Source organism: Arachis duranensis, chromosome 5, assembly GCF_000817695.3.
Source record: "Arachis duranensis cultivar V14167 chromosome 5, aradu.V14167.gnm2.J7QH, whole genome shotgun sequence".
Classification (NCBI taxonomy): domain Eukaryota; kingdom Viridiplantae; phylum Streptophyta; class Magnoliopsida; order Fabales; family Fabaceae; genus Arachis; species Arachis duranensis.
Window position 1 is genome coordinate 86113486 of NC_029776.3, and position 13697 is coordinate 86127182.

Below are 13697 nucleotides of genomic sequence, written 5' to 3' on the forward strand. Positions count from 1 at the left end.
CACAAGTTGTATTCCCTCCTCAGGCACGTGTCTTCAGCTCCATCCGCCACTGCACTTCTACATGTATAGAAGCCATAAGAGCTTCTACACCAGAGTCGCCGCCATAAATTAAAGTAGGGGTCCGATACTTTACTTATGTTAGGGAATATGTGAGTAACGTAAACCTCCCACCAATGTTACGTCAACATCTCTAGATAGTCAACGAGTATATTAATAACAACGAACTAAAAAGAAAACAAAAGGAGAGATAGAGATATACATATCCATAATGGTCCTTAAATAAATGTTTAATTTTTTTTTATAAGAAACGGAGCTAAAATCCAAAAAAATTGCACATAAACAATTATAAAAAAAAGTATTAACGGCGTCTGTCATGAAATAAGAAAAAATAACAGAAAATAATTAAACTAAAAAAAGTAGCATCTTAACTGTAGTTCAGTCGGTCAGTACAAATATTTACTTTTTAAAATTTATGATAAATTTTTTAAGTGGTAAATCTGTATACTTGAAATAAATCAGTATTATTTTTTAGATAAAATTCTACAGCAACTTTTGAATTCGCTTCAACACTTAGGTTAAAAATATTAAGATTGATAACCAAATCCATTCTAAAAAAAATTTCTCCATAATTCAACTTGAGTAACAGAATAAGTACCTAAATTAGCACTGAAATAGGCCAAAAATTTACCATAATGATCCCTTATAATACCATCACAAGCCGTAATTCTTTTTCTGTGACTGAACCATCAGTAATTAATTTGAAGAATGGCGAAGCAGGAGGCAGCATCCATCTGATTTGTTTCTCAAAAAAGGAACTAACTCTATTCCTGGTTCGAGAAAGTTTGGATTGTGCAAAATGGTAGTCTTTAGCTTGATGGAAAGCTGTCCAACAAATAAAATCTTCTTGCATAAAGTAGTCAGCCTTAAAAATGAACTTGTTCCACCCAAACCAGAGGGTATTCATTGTGCAAACAAAGATCAGGGACCTAGGAACACCTTGGTAGTGGGATAGAGCCGATAAATTTTTCAGTAGTCATGGGTAAAAAGGCTTACTGAAAAAGTATCCATACCCAATGAATTATTTATACTCTTCCACATCTCGTGCATGACTTTACCATCACGAAAGACATGGAGTACAAATTAAGGATAAAAACCACAAATATAGCAATGGTCATCCGGTGTCATTTTTCTTAAAAACGAAGTTCATTTGTGAAATGAGCATTGTTTGTTATTAGCCAATAAAATGCACAAAGTTGCTGTGGGGTTTAAATTTTCAGACCTTCATGAAAAGCCCAGCTGTAGAGTTATCCATAGGCACCAGATAAATCGAACAAGCTAACTTAATGGTAAAAGAACCATTAGTTGAGTGTAACCAAGCAACTTGGCCCTCTCCCATACCACTCTCCGGTGGTTTAATTGCAGTCAAGATAGGAACTCAATATTCATCTAGAAAAGTACCAAGGAGGTTAAAATTCCAACTTTAGCTGGACACATATTCCAACTTGAGTTTTTATATTGATTTTGTGCTTTCACTTGCACAATTTCAATATCTAATATCTCATATATTCAATTCACTTTAGTTGTAGTCACCTAGGTTTGTTTATGCCCTATCTCTTGTTTATTCTTTACTTGTAACCAAGGCTACTTAATTGAGGAACACATGTTTTTTCTTTTGCTTTTGTGGTTACCGTTTTTACCCGCCAATGTGGGTGTTCTAAACCATGCACACTTAGAATACACACATTGTCTTTTATCATACCATATTTTTATGACATTTTCCTCGGTTCTTCTTTATTTGTTTTATACAGCATCCAAGCCTCAATGTTCACCAGCTGAAGGTGGAGCTTCATATCTCTTCATCCCCCAGATTATATGCATGTACGGAGGACCGTGCAACGTTTAAGTGTGGGGGAGAATTTGCAATTTTCGAGGCATAAATTTTCTCTTCCTAAACACTTTGCATCATTTTCTTGTTTCGATAGCTATGTTGTTGTGAATATTTGTTTAGTATTTCGTTACATTGTACTTTGCTTAGTTGCTTGTATATATCTTAGCTTGCTTGTAGTTTTATGGTAGTAAATATTTGTATTTGCATTTTCATGGTAGATTAAATAAGTTTGGTAAAACAACAAAGAATTTTCAAGAAATCCCTTTTAGGACGTTCTATTGATTAGATTTGAAAACATGTTTTTTTGAACTTGCTTGAAGTATTTTTATAGAACATAGAAAAGAGTGACAAAACACCAAGTAAGATTTGAGCCTTAATTGTATGGTTGCATATTTTTAACCATAAACTTTGTTCTTGTGTGATAAACTCCTTTCATGATTGTGATCTTAGATTTGCTTGAGTCTTTATGTCCTATATTTGATGTTTCGAATGTATTTAGTATGATTGAGGCCATCTTTAAAATCAAACTCACTAACCCATATGGTCAACCCTTACATCTACCTTTATAAACCACTTTTGAGCCTTTTAATTTCCTTTTATTCTAATTTTAAGTACATATTTTACCCTAAGCAAAAAACCATTAATGTCCATTGATTGCATCTTTGATTAGCTTGGTTGAGTAGTATGTGTTATTCAAGTGTGGGGAGAATTTATGAAAAACATTGATAGTTAGTTTACTTTGGGTATTCATTGAGAAAATTTGAAAAAATGGGTAATCATTTATGCATTCATTACTTAAAAACATATGCATCTCTTTTCGATGATAAAAGAAAAGAGAAAATAAAAGAAAAGAAAAAGAAATAGAAATGATAATAATAATAATAATGCTAAATAAAGAATGCATATATGTGTGAATTGGAAAGAAGATACACGAGTGAATATGAGAAAAGAAATGAATGGGAAGTGGGTTGGTTTCTTACGTGTAAATAGGTTGATATATGATTAGGTGGGTTGCTTGAGCTAATCAAAGATCCAATCTACTAGTCCACTTAACCATAATAATCCTGCCCTTATCCTAGCCCCATTACAACTCTCCAAAGACCTCATGATATTTGCATTGATTCATCAAGTTTTTGTTGATTGTTAGATGACTAAAAAATCATAGAAAATATGATTAAAGGAGCATTAAGTGATTAAGCCCTACACACTGAGCGATTAGAGCGTATACACATCCGGTGAAGGGTTTGATCGCTCAATTCTATGATTTCATCGCTCATCTTATGTTTTCTTGCAAGTTGCTTGTTAGTTTTTGAAAATTTTAAATAAAATCTTTGGACATTGATCACATTATATTGATTCTTTGCCTTGGCCCTAAGGTTGATTTTGGATTGATTGAAGTTCTATTGTTTTTTTTTTTGCCAAATTTCAATAGAGAACCATATTATAGATATAGATAGAGAGCATTTAGTATAGTTGCATGCATATAAGTAGTTGCATTGATAAATTGCTTGCCCTTTTATCATTCTTCTTTGACTGTGATTAGTATAAGGACATCCTATTGTTTAAGTGTGGGGAAATTGATGAATCCATATTTGACGATAAATTTTGGATTGATTTGAGTAGATTTCATCATACAAATCCACATTTATTCATCTAAATAGCATATTTTTGTGTTCTCTCCCTAAGTTGAGCTTAATTGTGAAAACATGCTATTTGTGCTTAATTTAACTAATTTTATTCCACTTTCATTCCATTCGATGCCTTGATGTTTTTGGATGTGATTTCAGGTATAATAGGTTAGAATGACTTGATGAGAGTGGAGGAGAAGCATGCAATAGGGAGAAAACATGAAAAAATCAAAGGAGAAGCACACAACCATGTGTGCGTACACACAAGTCTCTATGCGTACGCACAAGAGGAACATTCAGCACGTGTGCGTACGCACATATCTGTGCGTACGCACGACTCAGCGCACGTGACTCACTTAAAGGAAAATGTTGGGGGTGATTTCTGGGCCTCCAGAGCCTAGTTTTGGACTTTCTGAAGCTGATTGAGTGCTATATCAAAGGGGCATCACTCCATGTCAAGTGGAGAGCAATCAGGGTAGATTAGAAACATGCTTTAGGTTATATTCTAGAGAGAGAAGCTCTTCTTTCTCTCTAGAATTAGGGTAGATTATGTTAGAACTCTCTTAGATTTAGGTTTAATTCTTATTTTCCTTTAGTTTTCCTTGCCGTTTATTATTCTTGCACTCTTATTCTTTAATTCTACTTGTTATTTGCTTTATTTTGTTCTTTTATATTTATGACACTTTGTTACTTTTAACTTTAATTAATACAATTTATGTTTTATGTTTCTTATTGTTCAATTTAGTTGTTATTATTATTTTCTTGCAATTGGTAGTTGTAGATTTTATTATCTCTTGTTATTTTACCATGCTTCTCTTTTATACCTTCCAAGTGTTTGATAAAATACTTGGTTGAATTTTTGCCTAATTTTTCACACTCTTGGTTGGAAAATTTGGTAATTAGGTGAACTTGAGTGGTGGATGTCCATTCTACATTGTGTGAGGATTGTTAGTTGATTTGGTTTCCACTAACTCTAAGCCTTCCATTAATAGAGTTAGCTAGGACTTGTGGATTGAGATCAATTATGCCCTTTTGACTTATTCTTGATGCTAGGATAGAATAATTGGAATTAATTCTACACATACAATTACCATGTTTGTGGTCCATAATTAGGATAGGAATCCTTAATTCCCCAATTCTTTCCAAGAGCTCTTTTTACCATTTAATTTCCATTGTCATTGTTTTTACTTGCTTCCCATTTAATTACTTGCCATTTTAATTTCATGCCTCTTACAATCAAAACCCTCAAATCTCCCATAGCTAATAATTGAGCATTTCATTGCAACTCCTAGGGAAGACGATCCGGGACTTAAACCTCCCGGTTTATATTTGTTTTGAATTGTGACATCTTTAGATTAAAATTTGATTGGGAGTTAATTGTTGATTTGGACTATACTTGCAACGAAAAAATTCTATTAAAAAATTATAGATCAATACTAATTCTTATCATCACTCAGCTAGTCTCTGCACACCAGGTATCCAATATTCAGTCCACATGTTCACCTGATTTCCAGCACCCAGTCTCCAAATAAGATTTTGCTAAAAAATTATCCAAATCTGACAGATACCTTTCCAAACATTAGAACAAGATTGAGACTTTTTAATGATTAAAATTTGATTAATGCCGCATCTATATTTACTCCGTAGGACCTGTGCCCATAGAATATCTGGATGATGAATCATCTTCCAAGCTAGTTTCATGAGGTGAGCATTTTTAAGAGCTCTAGCTAGTCTTAAACCCAGTTCTTCCTGCGTCTTTGGTAGACAAATTTTGTCCCAACTAAGGAGATGAGGTTTTTACCATTAGAAAATTCTTCCCATATAAAATTCCTATAAATACCATCAATCTTGTCACAAATACTCAACAGAATCTTCATGGTTTACATTAAATAAGAAGGGACGGTAGCTAGTGCAAATTGCGTTAAAGTAACCCTCCCTGCAAGAGAAAGATTTTGAGCCTTCTAAGAGCTAAGCCGACTGGTCATTCTATCTAAAATAAATTAAAATCTTCTTTCTTAGTTCGACCATGAAGCAAAGAAACCCCTAAATACTTACCCAAATTTGTGGTGAGTTTCATGTCCAAGGCATTACTTAATTCAACTTTTCTATTAAAGGATATATTGTCTAAAAAGAAAACACAAGACTTATTAAAGCTCACTTTTTGGCCAGAGCTATGGTAGAAGAGATCTAGAATACCCCTCATTATCTCCACTTGGTCTATGGAAGCTTTGCCAAACAAAATAATATCATCCGCAAAACATAGATGTGATAGTTTAGGACCTCTTCGATTTAAATAGATTAGGTCTCAGAGATTATTATTCACAACAGTCAATATGATGTGGGATAAACGTTCAATATACAGAACAAATAGATATGGAGATAAGGGATCACCTTGTTGAATACCTCTAGACGGGGAGAAGTGAGCAAAAAGGATTCCATTTCAGAGGATTTGCATTTCAGCAAAAGAATAAGAATGATCAATAAGACTAATCAGATTAACTGGAAGACCAGCTTCAATGATAGTACCATGGAAAAACTGTTAGTTCAGAGGATCATATGCCTTCTTGAGATTAATCTTGACCGCCATATAGCCGATATAACCTTTCTTTGATCTCATAGTGTGAATAGCTTCTTGAGTGATAATTATATTATCTACATTCTGTCTATTTGGAACAAAGGCACCATAAGATGGATTAATAAGATGAAGCATCACCTCTTGTACTCTCTGAGCAATGAAAAAAGGTATTATGGGAGATAACAGTAAAAGACATTGAGAGAAAAGGCAAAGAGAATAATCTTGGAGAAAAGTCAGAAATTATGTCAAACTCTTTTGTATGTATTTTTATTTTGTATTTATGATCTTGGGATTCCCTTGCTAAGTTAGGTGAGCACTTAGTGGTTGAAATACTACAAAAAAATGATGAGTACCGTCAGAATTACTCTCGATTTTAGCGTCGGACGTTAGCGGTGAGAGTTTCGTGGGATTTATTGTCGAATTAGGCTATAAATTCATAACGTAAAATATTACCGTCGGAATGCCATTTCCGACGGTAACATCGACGATAATATTTAGAGGAAAAAAATTGGCGTGCCCGTTACCATCGGATTTATCGGCGGGTAGATTCGACGGTAACGTTGTTTGGTGGAACGCTGTTTTTCGGGAACACGAAAAACATTACCGTCGAATTAATCCGACAATAAATCCGACAGTAATGTGCCCTAAATGAAAGCGCAAACTCGTCTCCCCCATTTCTAACTTCTCGTTCACTCTCTTTATTACCGCCCTCTCTTTCTCATCACTACCTCCACCTCCATTCTCTGCCCCCTCCCTTCACCACCGAGAGCACTTCTCTTATTTCTTGCTCTGTTCTTCATTACAAGTTCTTGAACAATTATTTTTTCAATTCCTTTAATTTTAGTTTAATTTAATTTAAGTTTGAGTAGAATTTTAATTTTAATTTTGAATTAGTTTCAAAGTTAGTTCAGTTTAATTTTCTAATCTCAGTGGATTTAGGTTGATTAAGTTAGGTTAGATTCAATACATTAGTTTTTGAATTATTAAAGTATTTAGACTTGTCTAATTGTGTTCATTGCTGTGTTGATGACTGTTTTGTTGAGAAATTATTGTTGAGATTGTTTGATAATTGTTTAATTTTAGTTTAATTTAGGTTTGAGTAGAATTAGAATTTTAATTTTGAATTAGTTTGAAAGTTAGTTTAGTTTAGTTTTCTAATTTTAGTGGATTTAGGTTGTTTAAGTTATGTTTGATTCAATACATTAGATTTTGAATTGTTGAAGTGTTTGAAATTGTCTAATTGTGTTAATTACTGCGTTGTGACTGTTTTGCTGAGAAATTTTTACTGAAATTGTTTGATAATTGTTTAATTTTAGTTTAATTTAGTTTAGGCTTGAGTATAATTAGAATTTTAATTTTGAATCAATTTCAAAGTTAGTTCAGTTTAGTTTTCTAATTGTGTTAATTTTTGCATTGATGATTGTTTTGTTAAGAAATTATTGCTGAGATTATTTGATAATTATTTAATTTTAGTTTAATTTAGTATAGGTTTGAGTAGAATTAGAATTTTAATTTTGAATGAGTTTCAATGTTATTTCAGTTTTCTAATCTTAGTGGATTTAGGTTGATTAAGTTTGGTTAGATTCAATACTTTAGATTTTGCATTATTGAAGTGTTTGGAATTGTCTAATTGTATTAATTACTGCGTTGATAACTGTTTTGCTGAGAAATTATTTGATAATTTAATATATGCAGACATGACGACAGGAAGAGGTGTTGTAGATCAGGCTACTGGTCGTGGTCGTAGCTCGCTGTGGTCAGGGTGGAGGAAGGGGTTCTTCCGGTACCCCTGGGACTTCTGGATCCTCTTCTTCTACTCCGACCACCTTGGTCACGCTACAGGTTGCGGGTTTAGCAGACCAGCCATTCATCATGGTCCCTAACCCCAACTACGTGCTTCCATTTACGGTGACGCTGCTACCTCCTACGCTCAGCAGCTAGCATCCACGGTGAATTTGCCTCCAGTGACAGATGCCGTAGCCTCAGAGTCCAGCCATAGAAGTGAGGTAGCAATTGATGCCCCTAGCCTCCCATCGTACAGTTGCGTATTTGGCTTGATGGCGGCATAGAGTAAGTATCACGTATAGTGCTCTTGTATTTCCTGTTTATGGTTATTGCTGAAAGTGCCTTAATTATTTCTAGTTTAGTTGATTTAGGTTTGAATGCTGGTTATTGTTTTTAAGTTTCAATGATTATGATTAACTTTATTGCTAAAAGTTCATGAAAATTGATTTCTGTTTAGTGGATTTAGGTTGATTTAGAATGCTGGTTATTGTTTCTAAGTTTCAATAATTATGATTTAACTTTATTGCTGAAAGTTTCTGAAAATTGATTCCTGTTTAGTGAATTTAGGTTGATTTGGAATGTTGGTTATTGTTTTTAAGTTTTAATGCTTATGATTAACTTTGTTGCTGAAAGTTCCTGAAAATTAATTCATGTTTGGTAGATTTAGGTTGATTTGGAATGCTAGTTATGATTAAATTTGTTGCTAAAAGTTCCTAAAAATTGATTCCTTTTTAGTGGATTTAGGTTGATTTGGAATGCTGGTTATCATTTTTAAGTTTCCACGATTATGATTCCTGTTTATGGATTTAGATTGATTCTTGTTTGTGGGTTATTGTTAGGTATTTGCCGAACAACAACGCATGTACTCAAGAGATAACCAATGTCATCAAGCTGATGTACGAGGCAGTAATTACTTTCATTGTTTCTGTTTCAAACCTTTTTAACTAGTTTATATCCTATATCTTGCGTAACTAATTTTCAAGCTCTTTGTTGTAGCTGCACTTTATTTGGGATGCTGAGCACGACTTGGTCATCTGGAAGATATTCAACCATAGAATGGGTCGGTGGCTCTAACAGATACTGGATGATGTTCGTTATGAGCGGAACCAGCGGATGGGCTCGCTCCGACCGGAGATAAAGAAGGCCCTGTTATCTCATTGGGAGACTGATGAGGGATTCAGGCATCGGCGTCTCACCAACAGAGTTAACACGGCATCGGCTAGGTCGTCCAAGTATACTAGCGGTTCGGCGACCTTCATGAATACCAAGGTCAGGCTGGTATGAAGTTCTTTTAACTTTGTCAATAACTTCGTTATATTTTTTTTGCATATCATTACTAGGCATTCTAATCATTTTGTATTTCAATGCAATATGTGTAGTCAAAGTCGTTGGACTGCGAGGCCACATTGGAAGAGACGTTCAAGTACACCCACACGCTGAAGGAGAACATAGCCAGATTTGTTGATCAGCAGTCTCTGGACCACTATGTGAGTAAACATACATCTGATTATCTTCTGCTATAAAATTATTAGAGATTGGTACTAATCATAATAACTTGTGTTAATTACACAGGAGTCTTACACACAGAGACTAAAGGCCATGACTCAGCAGTACTAGCAAAGTGGAGAGGACGTCGCCAATGTGTCTGCAGCTTCAGTCGTCGATCCCGATGCGGTTTGGTGCGAGACAGCCTCAGCCCCGTACAAGAACCGCATATACGGGATAAAGTTATTTTTTGCCAACAACCTCCGCACCTCGACGTTGAAGCCGCTGTCTGGCTCCGCCACCAGTCGAGCCGTCCAGCCTGAGGAAGGTGTGGATTTGATGTTGTAGGTGCAGGAGTTCCAACACAACCTTCACCAGTAGGCTCAAGAGCTTAATGATTATCAAGAGAGGTATCTGGAGATCTTCACCCACGTGACGTCTGTGGATTAGCTCAGGCTGGAGTTTAGGGAGTTGCTGAAGTAAATGTAGCATATAGAGGCTCAGATGCAGGTGTACAGGTCTAGATGCGTGCTGCTGGCATCGACCCTGCTGGTGGCACACGAACATCACCACCTTCTGTGCCGCCGAGTCAAGGCCACGGGGCCGACGACGACGACAACTTTATTGTTTCATTGTATGTATTTATTTGATGTAGTTAACTTTTAATTTATTTGAACATTGTATTATTTATTTTAAATAAAAATCTTCATTATTTATGAATTCACCACTAATTGTGTGAAAAATTTAAATTTAAAATTAAATTGACCATTTATTTTAATTTTTTTAAAAAAAAATTTGACATTACTGTAGGAATAATTCGACGGTCATAGTCTGCGAAACAATATTCTTTGACGCCAACAATACCATCAAAAAAATCCGCTGAAAACTAATTAGTTTTCCGAGCTGGTAATCCCTGAAAAAATCCAACGGTAATTGCTGTCGGATGAAAAGATTCCGACGGTAAACATTTACCGACGATGTTTATATCATCTGATTATTTTCCACGGTGAATTGATTACGTTGGTTTTATTTGATGAATCCGATGGTACTCATCGTTTTTTTTCTAGTGAAAGTCTAGAGAGTGAATTTAGCCAAATTAAGCTTGGGTAGACACTTGGTTTGTCTCGGATAAGATTGGGTAGAATCTTAGAGAATTGGTGATTGTAATCTTTGTGAAAGAGAATAGAAATTCACCACAATTGCGGTTGAAATTGGATATAAACCACATTGCACATAGTGGTTGAACTAAGATACATATATGGTTGTGTCATTTTCTCTTCTCTGTTATGTTTCTATTTTTCATTCGATATGAGATAAAATGAAATTGTCTTCTACTTAATCTATCTCATAGAAATTACAGAAATTTAGAGTATCCAAAAAGTAATGAATTTGTTCTTAATCAATTATGAAAAGACATAAAATAAAATTATCTCTTATAATATCAATTTGATAAACCCAAGAGCAGCTTAAAATCTAATTTGAAATTTAAGTGAACAAATTTAAAAGAAGTTATAGATTTAACCCCTTTTCTATGTCATTAATCATCAATTATTAATATTGTTTTTTATTTTTTCGATCTAGATTCAGAAAAAAGCCGGTTAATATAAAATAACCATGTTATGTATATATAAATAAATAAGTTATCAAATTAGTTATTTATATAAAATACATATTGAAATATAAATAATATTAAAAATAAATTAAATATTACACACACATACATACATGAAAAAGTTTAGGGGATTAGCAATTTTGTTGAATTTAAAATAGTCTTACGCATGTTTATGGGACTAGAAATTTATCAACTGAAAAAAAAATTTGAATTCAAATGTATTACCTAAAATTTTATTATTTTAATTTTAATATGAAAAGGAGAAAATAAAAAAATATTGTGAATAATATTAGTAAAATAAAATAATAGAGAAGGCATTGATTAAGAGAGAGAATAAGGATAGTATATATAGTAGTAAATAAGTTCAAATTAAATCCCTATATATTTTTCACAGAACTTAAGTTTGAAAATCTTTATTAAAAAAATAAATATTTATTATTTTGACAAGTCATACATGTATTATATTACTCAATAAATTATTGGAAAAAGTGTACTCAAAAGATTGTACCGATAATAACTCGTAATATGTACGTGACAAAAAATTTTAAAAAACACTACTATTAATTTGACATAAATGATTAAATAAAGAGATATATTTTCAAAAGAATTATAAAAATTTTATTTTAATGTAATTTTTTGCAAATATATTTAAGAAAAATGAACTTTTTATATCTTTAAACTTTAATAATTTTATATTAAAATTTTTTGGGTAATTTTATTACTATGTGAATGACCAACCTTTTTTTTAAATAACTAAATTTGACATAATCTTTTTGCACACACTTTTGAAATGACGATCTTAAATCCTCAGCAGAAATTTGGATAAAATTCACAATTGCTTGCATTGGATACTTTTTGTGTCAAGTGTTTTTGTCGAGATTTGAGTCTTTGGAATAGCATTTTTTTAAAACTTAACTCTATTATTATCTTCTCATCCGTTTCCCATATTGATTTGATTAGAAATAAATGTTTGGACTTTGGAGATTGCTGAAGATTTTAATTTTTTCGGATATTGCTGAAGTTAGACTTACACTTCTATATAGTGTGTTTTAATAACATTAACCAAAAGAAAAAGACTAAATCACAAAAAATATTTGGGAAATTATAAGGTACAGATATCAATATACAGATATTTTATTTTAATTATAAATATAGCTGATCTGACACATAATTTTCTTCTAGTAATGAGAAATAGCTTCACAAAATATTAAATGGTTTAAAGTTTTGCAGAAGCCAATTATCATTGTTAGCTGAGCTCGTAGACTTGCATATATAGTAATAATCAATTTTTTTTCCTTTCAATGGAAGGGATAGGATCATAATAGTTAAATAACATTAAATAGTACTTGAGAGTCAATGAAAAACATTAAATTTGTTGTACCAAAAATCAAGTGTATATTAACAATTTAACATTGGCTTGTTAATTGTTATATTAAAATTGTTTGCTTTGTTATAACTTAAATAATTGTTTTGAAGATTATTTTGAGGAAAAAAAAACATTTGTTTTATCTCAGGATTTAACAAAAAATTTAGTTTTTTTTTTTTTATCTTCATAAGGTAAATAAATTCAAATATTCAATTTTAATTTAAACATCTTAAATAATTTTAATTTTCTTATTTAAATATATATAGCACATTTTGGTAATATATTTACAAATACTAAATTTATGTTATGGTAAAGTATGAGTTTTTATGCAAATAGTGATAATAAAAAAATTAATTAAAATTATAATCTATATCTGGAGATGAAAACACAAAAATCAATGTTTTAATTTTTAAGTGGTATTTGAATGTATAATTTTATTTGGCACAAAATTATTGATTAAATATTTATTATGAAAATAATAATTTTTTTGGGATAATTTGACTTTATTTTGTAATGATCAATTATGTTTATATTTTTTAATAATTAAATTGCTCTTTTAGTATTAATCAATATTAAAGGTGGCAAATATTTTTTTGTTGAAACTTATAGTTAACAGTGCATTGTAAATGATATTTTTTTTTTATAAAATAGTGTTATATAATGTTATTTTTTCAAGTATTCTCAAACTAAACAATTATTCAAATCACTAAAAGATTTAAGAATATTAGATATTCAAATCACTAAAATGTTATTTGAGAAGATTAGATTTAAGAATATTAGATATAATTATATAACCTTAATTTTTAAGGGTTAATTTTAATGTTTGTAAGATTAATCTTAAAATATTGTTTTAATTCTTTTAAAATTAAATAAAAGGTTATTTTAGTTTTTTAATATTAAATTTGAATTCATAATTGCTAATACAATCAATCAATCTTAGTTAATCATATAAGTAGGGATGTCAATGGGGCAGGGCGGAGGCGGGGGATGCCTCCCTGCTCTCCATTCCTGCCCCCAGATTTACTCTCCGTCCCCGTCCCCGTTCTCCGTTGTGGAGGAATATTGCTCCCCATCCCCATTTTTCACAGGGCCCCATTCTCCATGGGGACCCCATTTTTCATCTATCTGATAGTTCTAACTAATTATTAATTTCCATATGAATAAAGATGTAAGTATCCATTTTATACAAAAATAACAAGATTTTATACAAAAAATCTAAACGACAAGATGGTGACTTCTTTCGAAATGACGCAGTGGGGGAACGCAATGGCAAGTCAGAGGATAGAGAAGTGGACAAGGTGGAAGACGCGGCAACAGAGAAGAGAATGGACACGATGACAAAGTTACGGAAAGGAATG